Here is a 22,814-nt window from a genome sequence, read left to right as displayed (position 1 = left end):
TCGTTTGGTGACAGGATACTTTTTCATAAGCCAATTTTATATGGCATTGTTTCATTTGAAACAGGGGAAATAAAAAAAAGTTAACAAATATAATTAATGATAATAGTTTTGCCAGGCACAGTAATCTTATTTCCTGTGCTGGTAAGTGAATTCTTGCTTTTCATATTGAAGAGGATTAAGGAGCCTTTTGATAACGGAGTGTTTATTAAATGTGCTATAGATGTGAAGTAAATCAATTGCTTAGGTGTAGTAATCTATGTAACTTTAGTAAAGAAGCAATTCAAATGTAGCTTTATGAAAATGTTTATTTCTCTCCTGTATGAAAGTCTGTTCACACTTCAACAGCTAGGAATATTTCAAAGGCCCATGTAGTAAACATACAGGAGTTTACACTATTCCTAAGAACTGTGATTTAAACTGATAACTTCCCCAGGTGGCTGGAGGTCTTTTCTCTCCTGCCGGGGGAAGTCTCAAGAGTTCTGTGAGAGAACATTCAGGAAGTCAAATAATCAATGCTTTCCCTGTCACCTGTCAATCTCTAGGCATCCTTGACTTTTAATTATAAAGTAATTAATCTTTATGAACTATGTAGATAAATCATAAACTGTCTTGTATTTTGAGAGATGTCTATCTTCCAAAATCTTTGAGTACTGGAGGTTTTCTTGCCTTGGGTTGTGTTAGGTGGGGATTCTGGAGATTAACTTCTCAGCAAAATACTGCATAAATGTTGAGCGAGACTAGAGCCTTCATCAGGCCTCCAGGGCCACACACAAGATGCCTCATTCTGTACAGGCCTCAGTCAAATCAGGTCTTTTAAAACATATTTTTATAGTTTTTTATTTTAATAACAAACTGACAGGAACAGCACAAAAGACAAACATTAAGAACACGTACTTGCACAAGTCAGTTAGAAAAGTATAGTGAATGGACAGAATCTACTGGATGATACAAATGCTACAAACACCATTTAGTTGCCATCAATAAGAAATTTATTTGTTTAAGTAAGAAAAATCCAAATTCTGGTATTGTCTGGAAAAATGTAACAGGTTTACTGATAATTGTTATAAAGTTGAATTGCTGAAATGTGTTCACTGAAACACTATGACTTGCATGAATGCTTTAGGTCCCTGTATGTAGATTAAAAATTCACACACAAATGAAAATGGAAAAACTGCCAATACCTAATTTCTGTCCCCTATATTTCCACTTGCAATCATATACTTAGGTATCTTTTGACCCCATCGGAAAAAAAAATATCTAATGTTCCGAACTACCAATAACAGGAAGAAGAGAAAAAAATTTTTTTCTAAAGAATAAAATGTTTTCCATCATAGTGGAATCTTTTTTTTTTAAAAGATTTTGTTTATTTGAGAGAGAGAGAGTGCACAAGCAGGGGGAGGGGCAGAGGGAGAGGGAGAAGCAGACCCCTTGCTGAGCAGGGATTCCCTATTTGGGGCTGGATCCCAGGACCCTGGGATCATGACCTGAGCTGAAGGCAGACACTTAACCCACTGAGCCAACTGGGCGCCCCCCATCGTAGTGGGTTCTTAAGCACATTCTCCACCTATGAACTATCCATGCCAAATGTGTAACAATTATGCCAAAACACATCTAGCTAGCATGCTGCATACATGGAGAACATGCTTAAAAATCAGGTGTTTTTATTCTTTCTCCTTCCTTCCCCACCTGCTGCAACATATTGAACTATTGAATATCCTCTCAGTCCCATATCCCTTGTTTCTTCCTTTTCTAATGGTCATAGTTTATGTTCCCCAGAAAGCAGAGACTGAGGCAGTGGGTTTATATGTTACTGCTTTATTAGGGATTACAATCCCAGGAAGCAGGAGTGAGGGACATGGGCAGTGTGACCGAGGAGGAAAAAGACCCCAAACAAGGGTGTACTGTGGAGCTGGCCACTACTAAATGCAAATGATGATCTGATCCTGAGAGCTGTTCCCTAAGCAGCCATGTCAACAGCTTCCCAGAACTTTCCTTCAGAGGACTGAAAGGATGCTATAGGTGCCCCTACCAGATTTTCTTTGTTGGGCCTGTCCACCCATCCCCCAGCTGCTGTGTTGATTGCCAGTAACTTACTGCCCTCTTCCCAGAGTATTGCCGGGAAGTCACTGGACCAAGGAAGTTATGACTGCAGCCCCAGAGACAGCCTGTAGCCAATGGCTGACTCACAGGAGGTTCAAAGGACTGACCCCTTGACTCAATTCATGCCCCCTAAACTGCCCTATGGGTTCAGGTGGAAGCTATTCTGCTTTGGTCAAATAGTTGCTTAGCTGCTTGTCCTGCTCTGACCTGTTTTCTGCACTCCCTTTCTCCTGAGAGCATTCCTTCAGTAAATCACTTGGACATAAAATTTTGTCTCAGGTTCTTATTCCTGATTTCATAGGAGAATAATTTATCCCCTGGATCCTGTCTCACTGGTCCTGAGTAAGTATCAAAGGGAAGCGAGGCATGAGAGGCACTTAGTGCAGGCATGTGGGGATGTGCCTGCGGGTCACACCAAGGTGAAGGCAGTGAGAGACTCTCTGGGATTGGCTCATTGTAGCAGCAGCTAGAAGAAGGGATAGAAGGCCAGGAGGATTGGAAATGGTACATAAAAGAAATCTGATACAATTCACCCCTTGCACTAGTCACATCCTTTTCTTATATCTGTTCTTCCCCCCATCACAATAGGGGACCTCTAGTATTGTGACAGCACGGTGCCCTCACTTCTTCCCCAGGGTCGAGGTACAAGTCACAGAGCTTCCTTCAGAGTGGTGGCTAGCTACATTCTCTGAGGCAAGAAAGTAAAACAAGCATTAGAAGTATCCTTCCATTCCTCTACCTTGTGTTCTTGATTTCTCTTAGTGTTTATTAAGACTTTGGCTGATCTGAATTGCTTGTCTGGTGGGATGACCCAGGCTTCTTTCCCAGGTAGTCTGAGTACTTGGTTGCCTTGTCCTTATTGGGCTATGGTGGTTACAGTCGACTGACAGTTACAGGACTGGGTGTGGAAACAGTAGAGATGCCCCTGAGTTCCACATGCATTGCTTTCCATTTTTTAACTGGATTATTTGTTTTTTGGGTGTTGAGTTTTAGAAACTCTTTATAGATGTTGGATACTAACCCTTTATCAGATACGTCATTTGCAAATATCTTCTCCCATTCCATGGGTTGCCTTTTAGTTTTGTTGATGGTTTCCTTCACTGTGCAGAAGCTTTTTATTTTGATGAGGTCCCAATGGTTTATTTTTGTTTTTGTTTCCCTTGCCTCAGGAGACATTTCTGGTAAGAAGTTGCTATGGCTGATGTCAAAGAGGTTACTGCCTGTGTTCTCCTCTAGGATTTTAATGGTTTCCTGTCTCACATTGAAGTCTTTAATTCATTTTGAATTTATTTTTGTGTATGATGTAAGAAAGTGGTCCAGTTTCATTCTTTTGCATGTAGCTGTTCAGTTTTCCAAACATCATTTATTGAAGAGACTGTCTTTTTTTTGATTGGATTTCTTTCCTACTTTGTCCACATTAATTGACTACATAGTTGTGGGTTCATTTTTGGGTTTTCTATTCTGTTCACTCATAGGTAGAATTTAAGAAACAAAACAAATGAACATAGGGGGCAAAAGAGAGGCAAAACAAGAACAGACTCTTAACTATAGAGAACAAACTGAGGGTTGCTGGAGGGGGGGTGAGTGGGATGGGGGGATGGGTTAAACAGGTTATGGCTATTAAGGAGGGCACTTGTGATGAGCACCGGATGTTATATGTAAGTGATGAAATGAATCAATGAATTCCACACCTGAAACCAGTATTACACTGCATGTTAACTAACTGGAATTTAAATAGAAATTTGGAGACAAAACAAACAAACAAAACAACAACAAAAATGTATTGCTTCCTGCTCCATTGTTTAGCAGACACACTATCTCATCTTGGTAGTCAGGGTCCATGATCTCTTCCAGTACAACCACCCCTTTATTTTCTTCCTAGTCTCCTGGAATAAGAAAGCCAAAGTGACAAGAGACAAGATGGTGAGCATAGATGTGGCTCTTGGCAGAAATTCCCTACAAACCTTCCTCCCCCCCGCCCCCCACCACCACTTCAGGACCAGGGCCTTGGACAGGCCGGTGACAAAAGTTAACAGGGATAGTAAGTACATATCCTGCAAGTTGTTCAGTGGGAGAAATGGTGGGAATTGTCAATTCTGTTTTTATCCCTTGGATCACAGATGTGTATTCTAGCCTTTGGGGATACAGCCCCACATATCAACCATTGTATCTTGGGTGATAACAACTCAGTCTGAAGGGTGTTGTCTCTAAGAGGGTGTCTTAGTTATACTGTTAGTAGGCCACCACCATTCCATTCTATTAGGCTAGCTACTTCTGGGTGATGGAATACATGGTCATACCAGTGGCTTCTGTTGTGTTCTGTCCTCTATTATACTTCTTTAGCTTTATAATAGGCCCCTTGGTCAGAGATAACATTATTGAGGGGTCATTTTAGGGTTTTCTATTAGGCTCTTCCTACCAAATGCCTTATTCCACGGTCATGGTATGTCTGTTCCATTATGGAATATGGTAGTAGGAATTTACTACCACCTGGGTATAAAACCTATTAGACAAACTGCCAGAAATACTGGGGCAAAACTTCATTGATCAATTGGTTTCATAAACTCCTATCTCTAAACAGAGGGCCACAATGGAATTTTGGGTTCCCAGGTATTGCTCAAACCCCATATCTAACTGTTCTTGAAAAATGTGATTATTCCCCATCCCTCAGTGCATAGTTACCCTGGAAAATGGGAACATGTCCCTTTAGAGAAGAATCAGGATGATATTTACAGTATGTATTCCTAGTAGCATTTTCGGATCCTTCCTCAGAGAACCTGACCTCCACATCAATCATTGGTCTCTATGAACTGACTTAGATCTAGGAACTACATGGGGAACCACATTTTTCTCTTATGGTGGCTGATGTCTGCTGGCCAGCTCTCAATTTTTTATTTATTATACAAGTTAATATATATTGTAATCCTGATTTGGTGTCCCTCTGTTTTGCCAGGAACTCCACAATATCTTAACTGTTGCCAGAAGTGGTATATGAGAAGTTTCTGATATAATTTCTATCTTCCCTAAATGTATTTCTAGAGTTCTCAGTGGCCTTGGTTGATGGTTCCATTTACTTAAGGACCATAGAATGAGGAATTTGGAGAGTAGATGGTGAATTTAGTTTTGTTCATCTTGAATTTTGATGACATGCAGCTGAATATCTGGGTTTGGTGTCAGGTGAGGGTCTGGGCTTAAGACGAAGATTTGAGAGCCGTTTGGACATAAGAGCTAGTTGAAATGATGGAAGTGAAGGCTATAATTCAGAGAAAGATTGAGCTTTAGGAAAACAAGAGGTTAAAAAAAACCCAAGCTTGTAAGTCACTCCCATTGCATCCTCAATCACAGAACTTTTTTCCCCACTTTAATTAAAAATCAGCTCTCCCCCAAGGATAGTGCTTCCATAGCACTTTCCTTAAGCTTATGCTCATTGTCACCATGACCCCTCATGTCAAGGGCTCCAGAATATTCTCCAAGATCACCATTGCTGCTTTCTTCTTCACGGGATTACCTTCCAGAGCTCCTTATTGTTGTTACTTTCCAACCTTCATTCTTGGAGGACATTGTTCTTCTTTTCTACCTCAATCCTACTATCAGCAAGTGTTCATATGAGTCATGCAACAACATAGCCTTAGTGGTAGATTATATTACTGTTCACTCATATTTGGTACTTCTCCTACTGTGATCCTCCCTGTGGAAGAATTATATATCCCTGCTCTGTGGAGGTGAGGCATGGATGTATGACTTAATTTGGCCAGGAAAGTGTGAAAAGAAGTGACAAGTGTCACTTCTGAGGAGAAGCTTTGAAGTTTACCATACTGTCTTTACTTCCTACCAGAAACTCTGGTAATGTTCCAGATAAGGGTTGCTTGGTCAGCATGGGGTACAATGTAGGAGAGCTGACTTTTTCTCTGATCTGAGGTAGACAGGTAGTCTGAATACAAAATAAGCCATTATTGTTACAGATTAGAGATTTTAGGTTCATTTGTCATTGCAGTATAAACTATCTAATACCTTCTCAGAATTTCCAGATTACCTCAATTCCAATAATTTATTCTTAAGGCCACATCCAGATGTTTATCCATGTCTGGAATAATTCCAACTCTAAAATATTAAATGTTGATATATGAATCTGGAGTCATTAGCTTTTTATTTTTCTAGCTCTCTCACTTTCTTACTTTACACTTGATCTTAGGCCTTGTACCACTTTACATACACTCACCTCCTTCTCCAGCCACTGCTATGGTGAAATTTTGGTGAAGATTTGACCAAATTTCTGAAGATACAACCTGGCAGCATCTCATCTCATGTCCTGCTTTGCATATCTCATGTCCTTACTTCCTGCTCCAAGGCTTCTCTGATGCTACAGCATGGGATGTTTTCAGGAACCTATTTGGCACTCATGCATGAGCAAATTGGAAATGTGACAGAGTTAGTGCTCATGGGATCACCCTTGACCAACGGCATCCGAAAGTGTGTGGAAAATACTTTACCCTCTTGTTCTCTGGGTGAGCAGTTATGGGCACATTTCATAGTTCTCAGAAGGTCAAATAGGATCAAGCACCCCGTTTTCTGTATCAGCAACTAACATGATAACACATCCTTGTATTGACTTTCCTTTCTTCCTCATTTAACTCTCCCTAATCCTCATTCTGGTTCCCTGGAGTTTCTTAAACTGTCTACAGACAAGCTTTTGTCTGAAGCTCTGCTTCCAGGAAACACAGACTATGATAGTTTTCATCAAGGTCTCTAGATTACCCATTTTCCATTTTCCCCTTTGTGCACTGCCCACTCATGGTTTCATTTCCTCCAACTACTGCCTAGAAGCATGTGGTTTATCACTCCATTCATTCTCTTCCAGCATTCTCAACATCAAAGTTTCCCTGTATTTCTACCAGATCTATTCTGTTAACTCTAATTTGGGTCAGCCTCCTGCCTTTTCTACTCCTATGTCTTAGGTGCTGAAAGATGCTAGATGAAATCAGAGTTGAGGAACTAATACCAAATGGATGGTCACCTCTATGATTTATAACCCAGTACTATCTTAATTGGGTCGTCTTCTATTTCTCCACATCATCTTTTCCAAACATTTACCACCCTCTTCAAAATACCTACCCCACCACTATTGTTTTTTCTCTCAGCAAACTTCCTTCCCCATATAGACCAAAATGTGTCTGTCAAGACAGGGGTATGCCTTGTCAAATTATGTCTCCATCCACACCAATTTATGTGTGTCTGTTCAAGCACCTCGTTTTCCTTTAATCTGGAGATGTCCGTTCTATCTAAGACCAATTAATAATGCCTCCGCTGGTGGTCTTAATTTCATCAATGCTGGTTCTTGTTTCATTGTTTACTCTCTTCTCTATTACCTACTACACTTCGAAGTATAGATATGGCTGAGTACTCCAGTTTAAGAAGCCCTCATAGACCCTGTCCCTCCATTTGTTGTTATTTCCTTCACTACCAGGCTTTTAAAACAGTGTCCCACAATTGCTGTCTTATCTTTTAGGAACCATTCTCTGCAGCCCATGATACTTTGTTTCCAGCCCCACTATCCCATTGAGTCTGAAAGCAGAGATCAACTACCTTCTAAAAGACAAATTCAGACTCTTTTTTTCTGTTTTTTTTGTTCACACTTAATGTCAACTTTCACAGCATTTATTAACGCTGACCTTTTTCATCTTGAAAATCTCTTTTCCCTCTTATCCCATCAGAGATATCACTGTACTCTTGGCTCTCTTTGCATCTCTCTGAGGTTCCTTCTTGATACCCTTTCTTTCTCAAATACACATCTTCAATAATACTCACTTCCCTTTGACTAAATTTCATGTTTACTAAGACAGTTTCTGATTATAATTTGGCTTCCCAAGTAGGTTTGCCTAAGGGGATAGAATGCATTGGTCAAAAGATTTCAAGTAGACTTGAAAGCTTGTTACAATTCCCACTGTAATGTAATTAATTGGCATTCTAATTTATTTATCAATCTTCATCTGGTAAGCATGATTTATCCTCCTTGAGACTCCTAATCTCTTTGAATTTGAAGGGAGCAGATGCTGGGACATGGTGACCGTAGCACAACAATGTCTCTCCATGAGGCCCACGTAACCAGCTGATCTACTGTGGGGAAGGATCATGTTTCTACCTCATTTCTCTATAACTATAATAGTCAAGTCAGAGAAATAAAGCAGAAGCTTTAAGGGACCATGTGGGGATTAAAAAATGAATTATCAAGGACTGATGTACTGTGGGGCTGAAGAGATTCTTTAAAAGAAATGCAGGTACAGTGAAAAATGAAAATTTCCATCTCATGGGCCCAATATTCACCTTCTTGAGAAGATAGGCCCCATATTGTGCCTGGCTTTAGAAGATACTATATAAATATTTATTGAATGAATAATGGAAGATTCTTTATTCAGAAATTTCAATTTTTATCTGCATGTAAACTCCTTTAAAATTAAGACTACAATATCCACATTCCATTTAAGTGGGTGCTTTAATGACCACCAGGAAGCATACATCATAGATTTAAATGTTTCCCTGAGATGCCATGAAGAATTATGTAATTTTTAGTCTTTCTAACATACCCTAAAAATCCTGTTCCCTGCTCAATTTTAGGAAGAAACATGCTTTTGTTTTTTTGGGTTTTGATATTGGTGTCTGGGGTACTTCATATGACTTGAGAATATCTAGCTTAAGTTGTAGAGAATATTGTATTCTTGGGATTTTGAAGAGACAAATTACTTTGGCATGTTAGAATAATAGTAAAAAATAAAGTTATATCTATTAAAGGCATAATTGATAAATTCTAGCTAGGATATTTGATTTTGCACTCTATGACAGAATAATGTATGGGAAAGTTTGAAAACAAGTACAATAATTGTCTTTTATAGATGTTATATCCACATATTTTTGGCAGATCTCATATTGGCTATAAAAAGAAAAGTAATAGTACAGTAACAAGGAAAGTTGAAAGCTTTCCTCTGAGAATATTGATGACTCATCTTTTTATAGCTGGATTTAAGATGATGAACACTTGTTTTGAAAAATGTGATTTTTCTCCATTGCTGTGTTTAATTAAATGCAAAAACCCTTGAGTGGAAAAAAAAATCCTAGCGTAGAGCAACCTTTAAGACTGCAAATTTAAATTCATAAAAGTCAGATAATGGAAAAGTGAAGGTTGTGATAGCAATGTTAACTCATCCATTGCATATAGGTTGCATTTTGCATGACTAATTAGGTGATTTAAGAAAGGGTGATGTGGTGAGGTATCATTCCTCTCCCCACTTAAATCTGTGACTGTTTTAAACTAGCCTTTCTCTATGCATCATTTAGTAAGAGCCAAAAATACTTTTAGCATAATTTAGTATAAGTATTTCTTTCTGAGAAGTTGTTAGTTTTGAGATAACCCCATGTGGCTTAGATCAGCACTATGGTGGCCAGTTTTCTATCTAGTACATTTTCTCAGAGTAATGTTTTAAACTTTAACACGTGGAAGACTAAAATAATAAAACAATTGAGAAATTTCTATAGTAACTCTTTTGGAATATTTTCCAAGAGACCACAGTAAGTAGTCTCTTAGGGACTTCAGTGATAAAATATCTGAGATGGAGGATGTAAGAGGAATCAGTGCCATAGAAAGAGTGTGGGTTCTACAGACAGGTAACCTAGGTTTGGATTATGATTCTTCCATTATGTAGATATGCGGCTTGAAGTAATTGACCTAATTTTTCTGATTTTGTTGGCTCAAAACTATAAAATGGGGGAAAACTCTACCAGGCACAATGGTTGTGAAGATTGAAGAAATTAATGGTGGTGAGTTATTATTTATTATTTCACTATTATTTGTATAGGAAATAGAGTGATAATGATGTTCCAGCAACACTTGGAAATATTTCCCTCTTGCCATCCAAGTACAATTGACTGCCAAATTAGCCTGACATGTTTCCTGATAGGATGGACATCTGATACATTTTGTAGATTGCTGGTCACATAATTATCTTCTTGGCTGTGCTATGGCTCTCCTCTGATGCATTTTTCATGCTGCTGCCATAGTGACCTTCCTGAAGCCCATTTATGATCAGTTCACTTCCTTGCTTGAAGTGCTTCAAAGGATCCCATTGCCTTCAGGTTAAAGTCCCACATTCACCCTCCACTGCAGCCTGGATCCTTCATGTTAGTCTATGTCTCTGTGCTTCTCTGCATGCACACTTGCTTTGCTTGGTATGTTTTTACCCATTTCATCCACATGATACAAAAATCTCATTTATTTCTATTGACTTACTATGGTGTGAATTCTTCTGGAAAGTTTTCTTTGATTGCCTTAGCCTCAAATAGGTACCTTTCCTGGAACTGGGAAAAGTTTGCTTCCTTTAGTATTCTTTTATAGTTTTGATTACTTGTATTGTAACTGCCTGCCTACTTATCTTAGTAGATAGCTTTGGATTAGACATTCTTGATGCAAATGTCAGCATCTTATTCATTTCATTATCTGAGTGCTGGCAAAATACCTGATAAACAGTAATTGCTCAATGATTGTTCAACTGTAATACAGATGTATATATAATGAGCACCACTGGGATCTCCTGACTTTTGTAGTTGGCTCCTAGAAAGCCCTTGGTAGCATGCTGAACTCATCTAAAAATCCTTCCAAACAAAACTTTCCTACCAATGTACAATATTTTTGGAGGGGGGCAAAGAGTGAAAGCAAGGCTATGATATATACAATGAGGTTATTTCTACCATAATTCAACTCAACTTTAAAATTATAAATTACAACAAATTTGTTACCTAAGGATGACCAAAATGCCAATGTGAATTATTTCTATTAGGTTCTCACTTAAGGAGGATGGACCAAGTTGTGTCAATCATTATCCTACAGCAATATCATAAGGGACACTATTAATTATTCTTTAATTTTTAAATCCATATCTCTAAATGCATAATAACAGCTATGATCCCTGCATCTAGCTGAAGAGCAGAGCCAGCTGGATATCTGAGCCACCTGTTAAGCTTGTGTCAGGATTTGACACAGGCAATAGAAAAGCTGGTTGGGTGGTTCATTGATATTAGAGCATTGCCCATTTAGATAATGGAGTCCCTACCTTTAGGTTACAATGTGAATGCCATGGACAAGGTTTCTTTAGGCCAAATATTTTGGGGGTGGAGGGTAGGGTGGGTTGTTTTTCAAAAACAATTTTGTGGGTGCCTGGGTGGCTCAGTTGGTTAAACGACTGCCTTCGGCTCAGGTCATGATCCTGGAGTCCCAGGATCGAGTCCCACATCGGGTTCCCTGATCGGCAGGGAGTCTGCTTCTCCCTCTGACCCTCCTCCCTCTCATGTGCTCTCTCTCATTCTCTCTCTCTCTCAAATAAATAAATAAAATATTTAAAAAAAACCCCAAAAAACCCCCAATTTTGTAAGTATTGATTTCAGTTAGGCATTTTAAGATCAATTAAGCCACAGTTATTCCTCATACATTCAGGTAAGGACTGTTCAGGTAAGAAACTTTTGATTAATGAACCAAGACCTTATTGCTGAAATTACAAAGGTGAATTAAACACAGGACAAAGCTATAAGAAGGCTGGTGGGTGGGGATAAGGATGATTGATCTGGTATGACAGTTTCCTCTAGGCAAGTAGGAAAGCTTTCTTTCAAAATAATACTTGACTATTAAATCTTTATGGATTTAAGGGTTTGCCTGCCAATAAATACTGGATTAATTCATTTGTACCTTCAAAATGTTCCCTTATTAAAGGTGGAGCAAGAGATGTCCTATAAAGATGGACTGTGAGCTTCCTTTATAACTAAAGAGGTTAGTGCAAGGTAAGCGTTCTTAATTTTTAAGAAAAGCTGCTATTAATTTTTAGATGGAACTTAATATCAAAAAGAGAGCTGATAGAGATCCTAAAGAACAGCAGTTCTACTTTATCTAGAATAACAAGGCATATTCTAATGATTTTCGTAGCAGATAAAAAACAATTTCCGACATCCAACTTTATGGATTTTTAAAAATTAGGATAAAATTTGAGTTTATAAGCTTTAGAGATAGAATCATGTATTTTTTTTTTAAATTATTATTTCTTTGAAAAGCTGCATGTTGAAAACACATCAAGCCCTCAGCAGGGTGTGTGGTGAGAATGTCTGGAAGTTTTGTGCTCATTTACAGCATGAGCTGGCTGTCTGTGGGTGATAGGATAAGAAGAGTTGGTTATGAAACTGTGAAGGTCTGGGATAGTTGGCTAAAGATTGATTAATTCATACTGCAAGCAAAATCTGGAATCCTTCAATGTGGTTTAACACTCAACCTGTTGAAGTGGAATCGATGCAGGTTCTGAATTGAGTGACATCATAGATTGGATTTTATTCTATAGCTCCATCTGAAAATCTTCTTTTCATAAAAGATCTCCAGTTTGTGAATACTTTCAGAAACACTGACAGGAAGGAACACATGCAGAGATGGTTTTAGACAAATAAGGGGCATAGTTCTTATTTTAAATATTTCAAATATAGCAAGTGGTATGTGTGCATATCTAAGAAAACAATTACAGATAAAATAAAATCCCTGTTTAGTTTTCTCATCTCATTCTTCTATCTCAGAGTTAAGATTGTCTTGAGTTTTGTTTACTCTCCCCATGTATGATTTTAATTTTTTTGCTGTTAAAGATGACACTATTTGTGCATTCATTCATACACCATACTAGGTGTTGGGGCTAGAGCTATCCTTGTGGAAGGCATAGTCTGGTGTGGGAGGGCAGATAATAAAACATTAAAAAGTGTAGTATGTTAGATAGGTGATATGTATTACAGAGAAAAAGCATGAAAGAAGGATAGAGAGTGCTGGAGGGTGGTATTATAATTTTTAAGAAGCTGAATAGTCAAGGCTTCACTGAGAAGGCATCATATGAATATAAACCAGGGAGAAGTAAGAGAATATGTCATGTGGCTTTCATGCAGAAAGCATTTCAGCTAAAGAGAACAGCAAGTTCAAATGTCCTAAGGTGAAGGTATTCTTGGTAGGATCAAGGAATAGCAAGAAAGCCAGTGTGATTGGAGAGGAGTAAATGAGGGACAGATGATAAGAAGTCAGAGAAGGAATAGGGACCCTGACTTATTTCTTATTGTGGAACATCCCAGATAACAGTATTTAGGAAAACAATTATGGTTACAATTATAACCCATTTTTTAGGTTTTTGTGATAGTGAGGCTTTTTCTCTCAGTGAGATAAAATATCATTGTGGGATTTTTGAGTGGAGAAATAACAAAATCATTCTGTCTTTGAATAAGATTCCTCTGGTTGCTGATTTGAGAATAGAATATAGATGGACAAAGGTACAAACAAGAACACCAATTAGGAGGCATTTCAAAAGTCTCGGTAAGGCATGATGAGGGCTTAGATCAGGACGGCATAGTAGAGGAGTGAGTAGTGGTCAAATTTTTAATATATATTGAGGATGAGCCTTATTGCAGGTACTGTAAGGAGGCTGGAGGCCTATCTGGCAGGAGTTTTGCAATTGCCATAAGATAAGACTTTAGTTCATTGGAAATTAGCTTGGAGTGCCTCCCACCGGCCCCAGGTGGCTTGGTGTCCTAATCTTTTGGGGCCAAGGTCTCACATTCAATTTTTATTCTTAACACTTTGTTCTACAAGGTTAGAGCCCAACATACATGCAAATAACTGCTTCTGAACCTCTGATGCTCGGCACTGAGGTAGGGTTGTTAATATGCTACCAAGCAAAATACCTACATACAATATAGATACACCCTCCTCTGATATTAAGGGGCATAATATATGGTATCACCCCCCAGAGAAAATACCTAAGCCAGGGGTGGTATTTGGCTCACAGGGACCAAACTGCTACTGGGTTGTTAACTAAATGAAGGTTTGCCTTATCTATTGGCTGTAAAACATTTGTCTTGCTGCCCCTAGCCTCACATTGCTGATGTTTCTTCCTGTTGCATAAGGGAATATTTCCCTGTCACGGGCTACCACTTACATTGAAGTTCACAATCATTCCAACTATTGGGTCTGATGTGGAAGACTTGTTCTGATCTTCCCTACAGTGGTGCACAGAAGGCTCCACTTTAGATAACTAGTAGAGATGACTCATACACAGAAGGCCCCAGTATAGATAACTACCTTGTGACCTCAACACCATGCCCCTCACTCTATAAAAGCTGTGGGTTAAGGTCTGGATGTGGCAGAGAGTAGGGGTGGGGAATAGCCACATAGTTGCTGTGGGTCGTTTCCTGCCCAATCCCCCCGCCACCCCATGGCTTGCTTCGTTTTTCAGTCTCAAATTGCCGTCTCAGTCTGGTGAGTACTTTACTGTATCTCCTCCCACTTCTAACACAGAAAAAAGACAAATACCATAGGATTTCACTTATATGTGGAAACTAAAGAACAAAACAAGTGAACGGAGAAAGAAACAGAAAAAAAGAAACATAAAACCAGACTCAAATACAGAGGACAAACCAGTGATTGTCAGAGGGGAGGTGGGCGGGGGGATGGGTGATGAGATAGGTAGAGGGGATGAAGAGGCACAAACTTCCAGTTACAAAATAAATAAGTCAGGGAGATGAAAAGTACAGCACAGGGAACATAGTCAATAATACTGTGATAATGTATAGAACTGTTGTATAAGAATGTTGTACACCTGAAACTAATATAACATTGTATATTAATTATGCTTCAATACAATAAAGAAATAAGTAGGTAAGTCATGGAGATGAAGAGTACAACATGGCGAATATAGTCAATAATATTGTAGTAATATTGTTTGGTGACAGATGGTGACTACACTTATCATGGTGAGCACTGAGTAATATATAGAATTGTTGAATCAATATGTTGTATACCTGCAACCAATATGACATAGTATGTTAATTATACTTCAATAAAAAAAAATGAGTTGTGTTTCTATACACTGACAATAAACCATCTGAAAGAGAAATTTAGAAAACATTCCCATTTACAGTAGCATCAAAAACAAATAATACTGGGGCGCCTGGGTGGCTCAGTTGGTTAAGTGGCTGCCTTCGGCTCAGGTCATGATCCCAGGGTCCTGGAATCGAGCCCCGCATCGGGCTCCCTGCTCAACAGAGAGTCTGCTTCTCCCTTTCCTTCTGCCTGCCACTCTGCCTACTTGTGCTATCTCTCTGCCAAATAAATAAATTAAAAAAAATCTTTAAAAACAACAACAACAAATAATACTTAGGAATAAATTTAACCAAGGAGGTGAAAAACCTGTGCACTAAAAAATATTAGACATTATGAAAGAAATTGAAGACACAAATGGAAAGATATTCCATGCTCATGGATTGAGAGAATTAATATTGTTAAAATGTCCATTCTACCCAAAGCAGTCCACAGATTCAATGCAATCCCTATGAAAATTCCAAATGCATTTTTCACAGAAATAGAAAAAAACTATCCTAAAATTCATATGGATCCATTCTATTTCTTATCTTCTGATGTTATTTGCTTATCAATAGCAATATATCAATATTTTGATAAATATTTGATAAACATTTTATGATTTCAAATGTTAAATAAACAGATATTTTATACTTTCAAATTTTTGAAATTGTCTTATTTATCTTTATTTAAGAAATAGATTTATTTAATAAAGAAATTATTTTATTTATTTATTTATTTTAAGAAATCCTTCCCTATCTTGAAGTTATAAAGATATTTTTCTTAGTCTTCAAAAGATATTTTTTATCCTTTAAATTTAGCCCTTTAATCCTCCTGAAAATTATTTTTGTAATTTCTGGAAACATTTTTGCAGAAGTTTTATTTATTTATTTATTTTTTCTGGAACCTAGTTTTGTTTTTTTCCAATATAGGGAACAAATTTCTCTAGCACCATTTTAATGGATGGCTCGTTAGTTTTCTGCTGACATGGATTACCACCTCTGTCATATATTGTGTCCATTTAAAAAGTCTGTTTCTAAGATTTCAGTATTTGTCTATATGTCTATTTCCATATTGATATTATATTAACTTTGGGCATATGGTTCATTGAGTTTCTAGATTAATTTGGAGGGAATAAACATTTTAATAATATTGAGTCTTTCCATCCATGTAGTTAGTATATCTTTCTATTTTCATCATTTTTGTGTCCTTAAATACTATTTCATATTTTTTTAAAGATTTATTTATTTGAGAGAGAGAGAGAGAGAGTGCACATGTGAGCAGGAGGATGGGCAGAGGGAGAGGGAGAGAGACAATCCTCAAGCAGACTCCCTGCTGAGCGTGGAGCCTGGCCAGGACGCTGAGATCATGACCTGAGCCCAAATGAAGGGCTGGGCGCTTACCAACTGAACCACCCAGGCACCCCTATTTCATATTTTTCTTATAAAAATCTTCCACAACTTTTGTTAAATTCATTTTAGATACCTTGTATGTTTTGTTGCTATAGTGAACAGGATTTATTTTTCTATTCTATTTTCTATTTGGTTATTACTGGCATATGGGAATGCTAATGGCTTTGGTGAGTTGGTCTTATACTAAAAAGCATTACTAGTCTTTGTTAACATTTCTAATACTATGTCCATAGTTTCTCTTGAATTTCTATGTATACTGTAATAACCCTGTTTTCCAATAGAGTCAATTTTTTTCTTTCTAATTCTAGTTTCTCATTTTTTTGGACAAAAGTGATAGAGAATATTCTTGTCCTGATATTTTGATGAGAATCTTACTAAAATATTATTTATTAAGCATAATGTTTGCTATAAATTTATTAAGCATTCTTTATCAAGATCAGGTTGATCAAGTTTTCTTCTATTTCTTTTTTGCTAAGCATAGTTTCATGAAGAGATGATGAACATTAATACATGGCTTTCTGCCATTGAGATGCTACTATTTTCCCTGATAATCTATTAATGTCAAGTATCAGATTCATAGCTTCAGTGATGCCTAATCATCCTTGAATTCCTAAGATAAACTATACTTGCTTGTGGTACGTCTAAAAAATAATCTGCTAAATTTGATTTACTAAAGTTTATTTAGGATTTTTTTTTTCTATAATCATGAGATTGGCCTACAAGTTTCTTTTTCTTGTATTTCCCTTGTCTGATTTAGGTAGAATATGCTACTGTCATAAAGTAGCTGAATTAGTCTTCCTTCTTATTCTATTATCTGAAACAGTTTATGTAACAAAAAATATTATTTCTTTGGGGCGCCTGGGTAGCTCAGTTGGTTGAGCATCCAACTCTTGATTTCAGCTCAGATCATGCATGATCTTGGGGTCCTGAGATCAGTGGGGAGTCTGTTTGAGATTCTCTCCTTCTGCCCCTCCCACTACTCACATGCTTGCGCATGTGCTCTCTTTCTCTCTCAAATAAATAAATAAATCTTTAAAAAATATTTCTTTAAGGCTTGGAAAACTTATAAAACCATCTGTCTTACCATCCATAAGTATTTTGATTTTTTCATTCAAATTCCTGAATAGTTGTTGGTATATTTAGGTTTTCTCATTTCTCTTGAGTAAATCTTCTTGAAAAATATTTACTTTATATATATTTTCAAATTTATTAGCATAAATTCATTCATAGATTTCACTTGTGATTTTCAAATACAAACTATATTTCTAATTATGTCCCCCTTTTTATTTCTAATATGTTTGCTGTGCTTTCTCTCTCCTTTTTTCTCCCTTCCTCTCCATCCCTCCCTCTTTCTTTTTAAATCTGTTTTTGTTAGAATCTTTTTAAAAAGTATCAGCTTTTGATTTGTTGCTCTCTGTTGTTGCTTTTCTGTTCCATTAATTTCTGTTAATGCCCATTATTCCTTTTTTCAGGTTTTAATTTTTTAGTTTATTTTTGAGTTTAGTCTGTTATTCTCTTACAGCTCATTAAGTTAAAACCTTGGCTTGTTTTTTTCCTCATCTTTCCTTTTTATATAAATGTTTTTAAAGCTGTATGTTTTTTTCCAGCTATTCCTTTAACTGTATGCCATTCCTTGTATGTAACATTTTCATTATTACTCACTTCTAAATGTTTTATAACTTTATTGCCATTTCCTCTTTAGTACAGTTTATGTTAAATGCCTTTAAAGTTTATAAGCAAACTGAGGGTTTTAGAGGGGAGGCGGGTGGAGGGATGGGTGATCCCAGTGATGGGTATTAAGGAGGGCATGTATTGCATGGAGCATTGGGTGTTATACGCAAACAATGAATCATGGGACACTACATCAAAAACAAATGATGTACTGTATGGTGACTAACATAACATAAAAAAATTTAAAAAAAGTTTATAAACATGTGCTTTTATATCTTATTTTCACTTTCTAATATTAAATTAGATATAGACAGAAAATAGGATAAACATGCTGCCCATTGAAATTTTGTCAAGTCTGCCATTGTGGTTTATCACATGGTCAATATGTATAAATACTCTGCATTTTCCATATAGAAAAGAATGCATATTTTCTATTTATTTTATCTATTAGATAAAACTTGTTAATTTTGTGGTCACATACTTTAACCACTTACACTTTTTTCCTATTTGATCCATTGGTTTCTGATAGTGATACGTTAAAATATTTCATTATATTTGTCAATCTAGAATTCTGGTGTTTAAAGTGGGATCTGCAAATTACTTGTGTCAGAATTACCTGATTATCAGAATTACTTGTTACAAATTCAGATTGTCTGGCCTTGCTTCAAACTAGATTAAAATCTCTGGGGGGAGGGTCCCTAGGACTCTTCATTTTAAATAAGATTTGCATGTGATCTTCATATGCACTAAAGTTGTGAACCCCTAATCTAGGACATGATGCAAACCACTGCCATGTTTCTAATATTTTATAGCATGTCTCTGAATATTCAGACAGACAGTCCTGTTTTTACATGTCTGATAATTTCCAGGTGGGTGGATAAACACCATAGTCAGGGACTGCATAGGATTGATTTTGGCTGCTGAGGAAGCACAGCCAATAAAACTTTTGATGAATTAGCTGGTTGGCCTTGGGCATATTACTTACACTTTTAAGCCTCACTTTCTCCATCTGTAACATGAAATAAATAGATTTGTTGTGTTGAATAAGTGAGATTATATGTACCAATATCTGACACCTAATAAATACTCAATACATAGTAGTTGCTGTTACAAAGAGAGGAAAGAGGCAAAAAGCTTGAACATTCAATATAATGGTCCTCCCCAAACTTATTTCAGTTTCAGTTTTTTAAATATGCTTAACATCTTACAATTTGAATTGGTATTTCTTGGAGAAAGAGTGATAAAATGCTTTTGAAGAGCTTAAATAATGAAAAATACCTATACAAAGAATGACTTGCATTTGACTCCAGGTATAGGTTATAACTCATGTTTTAATAATCCCTTCTTTAATCTTTATTTGAAATCTAATTACATTTGACAACAAAATTAAGTAAAATTGGTTTTAAGTTTCTTTAAAATTGATAGGTAAAATTGAATGAATTGATATTTTCAATAAGAAATGAACTGGCATTCCATTAATCTCATACATTAAAATTGTTTTTAGTATTGAAAAATGGCATGATTGTGATTGATCACTGGTTTAAAAAACCCTTTTTTATTCATACATCTGAAAGGAATATTTTTAGGTGCACAAAAACTGGTTAATATTGGGCACATAATAGCAAAACGTAAGATTTTCTTATCTATATTTCTTTGGGAATAAGGCTCATGTACATGCAAAATATTTAAATCTCTGTTTTTGGTAAAAATAGTTCTGGCCTTGACTCCCAGTTCTGCTGCTGCCTAACTGAGTGACTGTGAACCATTCTCACTACCTTTTGAAGTTTCAGTTCCTTTTCCGTAACAATGGAAAAAATAATAGTACATATATCACAGGACTGTTGTGAAGATTTGATAAATTAATGCATTTAAAGCTTTTACGTCTGTGTCTAAGCTTAGTAAGGCCTAATAAATAGCAATTATTTTCATTAGCTCTCTAACACATTCTAGATATCATCAGTATTATTTAGTGGCATCTTTAGTCTGTAAATAAATGTAATATAACTAACATTGATGATGTACTTATGAATTAAACTCTTTATAACTCTATGCTCTAGTACATGTACATATAGTACCTGCTATAAATACTATTATTATTAACAGTTTTCATAGAGGGAAACTGAAGAGTAGAAAGTGAAGAAATGAACAGGAGTTCCCAAAAGCCAAGTTTTGAAGCCAAACGTTGTATCTTGAGAGTTTATATTTTTTACCGTAATACTTAGGAATTGGTGAGGGAAGCATTTAGTGTTTTATCAAGAATGACCGGCACAGGGTCAAATATCCACTTAGAGTTGGAGATTGGCTTCTGGAAGGAAAGATTTCATCAGGTTATTCTCAGCAACTAAAATAATAGCAGTCAATTGTTATTTCAATAATATCGATGTCCTTCTATTTTTCTTTCTCTCTTCCTCTCTTGTACTCTTCTTTACCCCTCCTCCCACCCCCAGCTACCTATCTATCCATCTGTAACAGGGAAGCCTTCATGGTCTCTATATAAAGTGAAGAGTGTCTATAATGGGACATGGACCAAGCTTTATTATATATTGTTTCATTTATTTCCATCAAGCCAGCTTTTAGAAATATCTTCTATCTTAAGTAAAATTTCACACTGGAGAATATATAAATTATTAAAGAGTGACTTACCATCTTTCATCAAGAAAAATTGATTTTCAGAACATAACTTTAAGGGTGTATTCAGGTGCATTCATTTTTTTTCCCCACAGAGTGCAAAGATTAATTTACCATCACATCAATAAGAAGGAGTGATTATGACAAACTCCTGAGTTGAGAATAGTCATTAAAAGTAAGCAAGAGATATTTCACAGGTCAAGTATTTTGTCTGTGAGCCTTACCCTGGCTATTAGTTTAAAAATGTTTCTCTTCAAGGCAAAGTAAATTCTTGCAGATAGATCTTTTCCACAAGGTCTTTCCTAGGGATTGGTTGGGGTAAGGTGATTGACATGAGCTCTTTTCTGGATGATTGAGTCTAAATTTTAATCTCATGGCTGAGAGTTAATGTATCTTCCCAAGTCTTCAGAGTCCTCTTGAGTCACCATTATGCATTTATTGCCTAATACTAAACTACTGAATTGGTCTGAAACATTTAAAAGTGGTGTTTCTGTAAGAGATTTTTTTAAAAAGCAAAATCTGTTTATAGAACAGTGAATTTTTACTTTCTGCTACAGAGAGCCTTCACTCTTATGATTCTGTAAACATTCACTAGGGGTTTGATTTAGCTGTATAAAACCTGTGCTTTTAGGGAAGGAGGTCAGCATCATGGCAGCAGAAGACATCTCTTCTTTTTGTCCCCCCTTTTAACAATTAAAATTTGGTATCTACCCCCAAACAAAACAGCCTCTGTGGAAGTTTTGCGAATGGGCACCATTTGCCAAGGGAGCCAGGAGGAGTCTCAGCCACCTGTGCATTGGATACAAGGCAGACTGACCTCAGTATGAGCCATGGAACCAGCAGTAACCTGCAGGTAGGCTCTAGCTCCTCTTGGCTGAGGTTGGGGAGCATCTGTAGAATGCTGGCTTGGGCAGATGGCCACAGATGAAAGACCCTTTGCAGAAGTCCAGATTTTCTGTGGAAATATTCCAGAACTTTGTTGGAGGAAAAAAACGCAAGAGTTTGGGTGTCTTGGAGGAGATAAAAAGAGGAACTTTACCAGCGCTGCCTATCTTCCAAGGTGGCACACTTCCTGATTTCATTCTACACTACATAGCTATAATAATTAAAATAATATGGTCCTGGCATGGAAATAGACATATAGACTAATGGAACAGAACTGAGAGACCAGAAATACCCCCCCCCATATACAGTCAATTAATATTTGACAAGGAAGCCAACATTACTAATGGGGAAAGGATAGTTTCTTCAATAAATGGTTTTGGGGAAACTGGATAACTACATATATGTAGAAAAATGAGAATGAACTCCTATCTTATATCACTCATAAAAATTAACTTGAAACGGATGAAAGACCTAAACATAAGATCTAAACATTAAAACTCCTAGAAAAAAATGGAGAAAAAGCTCCTTGACAAGAGTATTGGCAACAGTGGTTTTTGGGTGTGACAGCCAAAGTCCAGCAACAAAAGCAAAAATCAATAAGTGGGACTACATCAAACTAGAAAGCTTCTGCACAGCAAAATTAACATTCAACAAAATGAAAAGGCAACCTGCTTAATGGGAGAAAATGTTTGCCATCCATATATTGGATAAAGGGTTAATATCCAAAATATATAAAGAACTCATTCAACTCAATATAACAATCCAATTAAAAAGTGGGCGGAGGAATTGAATAGACATTTTTTAGATAGAACCAGACATTTTTCCAGATACTCACAAGAAGGAAGGATTCTTTTTTTAAAAAATTATTTATTCTTATGTTAATCACCATACATTACATCATTAGTTTTTGATGTAGTGTTCCATGATTCATTGTTTGTGCATAACACACAGTGCTCCATGCAGAATGTGCCCTCTTTAATACCCATCACCAGGCTAACCCATCCTCCCACCCCCCTCCCCTCTAGAACCCTCAGTTTGTTTTTCAGAGTCCATCCTCTCTCATGGTTTGTCTCCCTCTCCGATTTCCCCCCCTTCATTCTTCCCCTCCTGCTATCTTCTTCTTTTTTTTTTCTTAACATATATTGCATTATTTGTTTCAGAGGTACAGATCTGAGATTCAACAGTCTTGCACAATTCACAGCACTCAC

The sequence above is a fragment of the Mirounga angustirostris genome, unplaced genomic scaffold (assembly GCF_029215605.1).
Source record: "Mirounga angustirostris isolate CCGP_5_RB_7025 unplaced genomic scaffold, mMirAng1.0.hap1 SCAF_9, whole genome shotgun sequence".
NCBI lineage: Eukaryota > Metazoa > Chordata > Mammalia > Carnivora > Phocidae > Mirounga > Mirounga angustirostris.
This window is presented reverse-complemented; position numbering follows the sequence as displayed.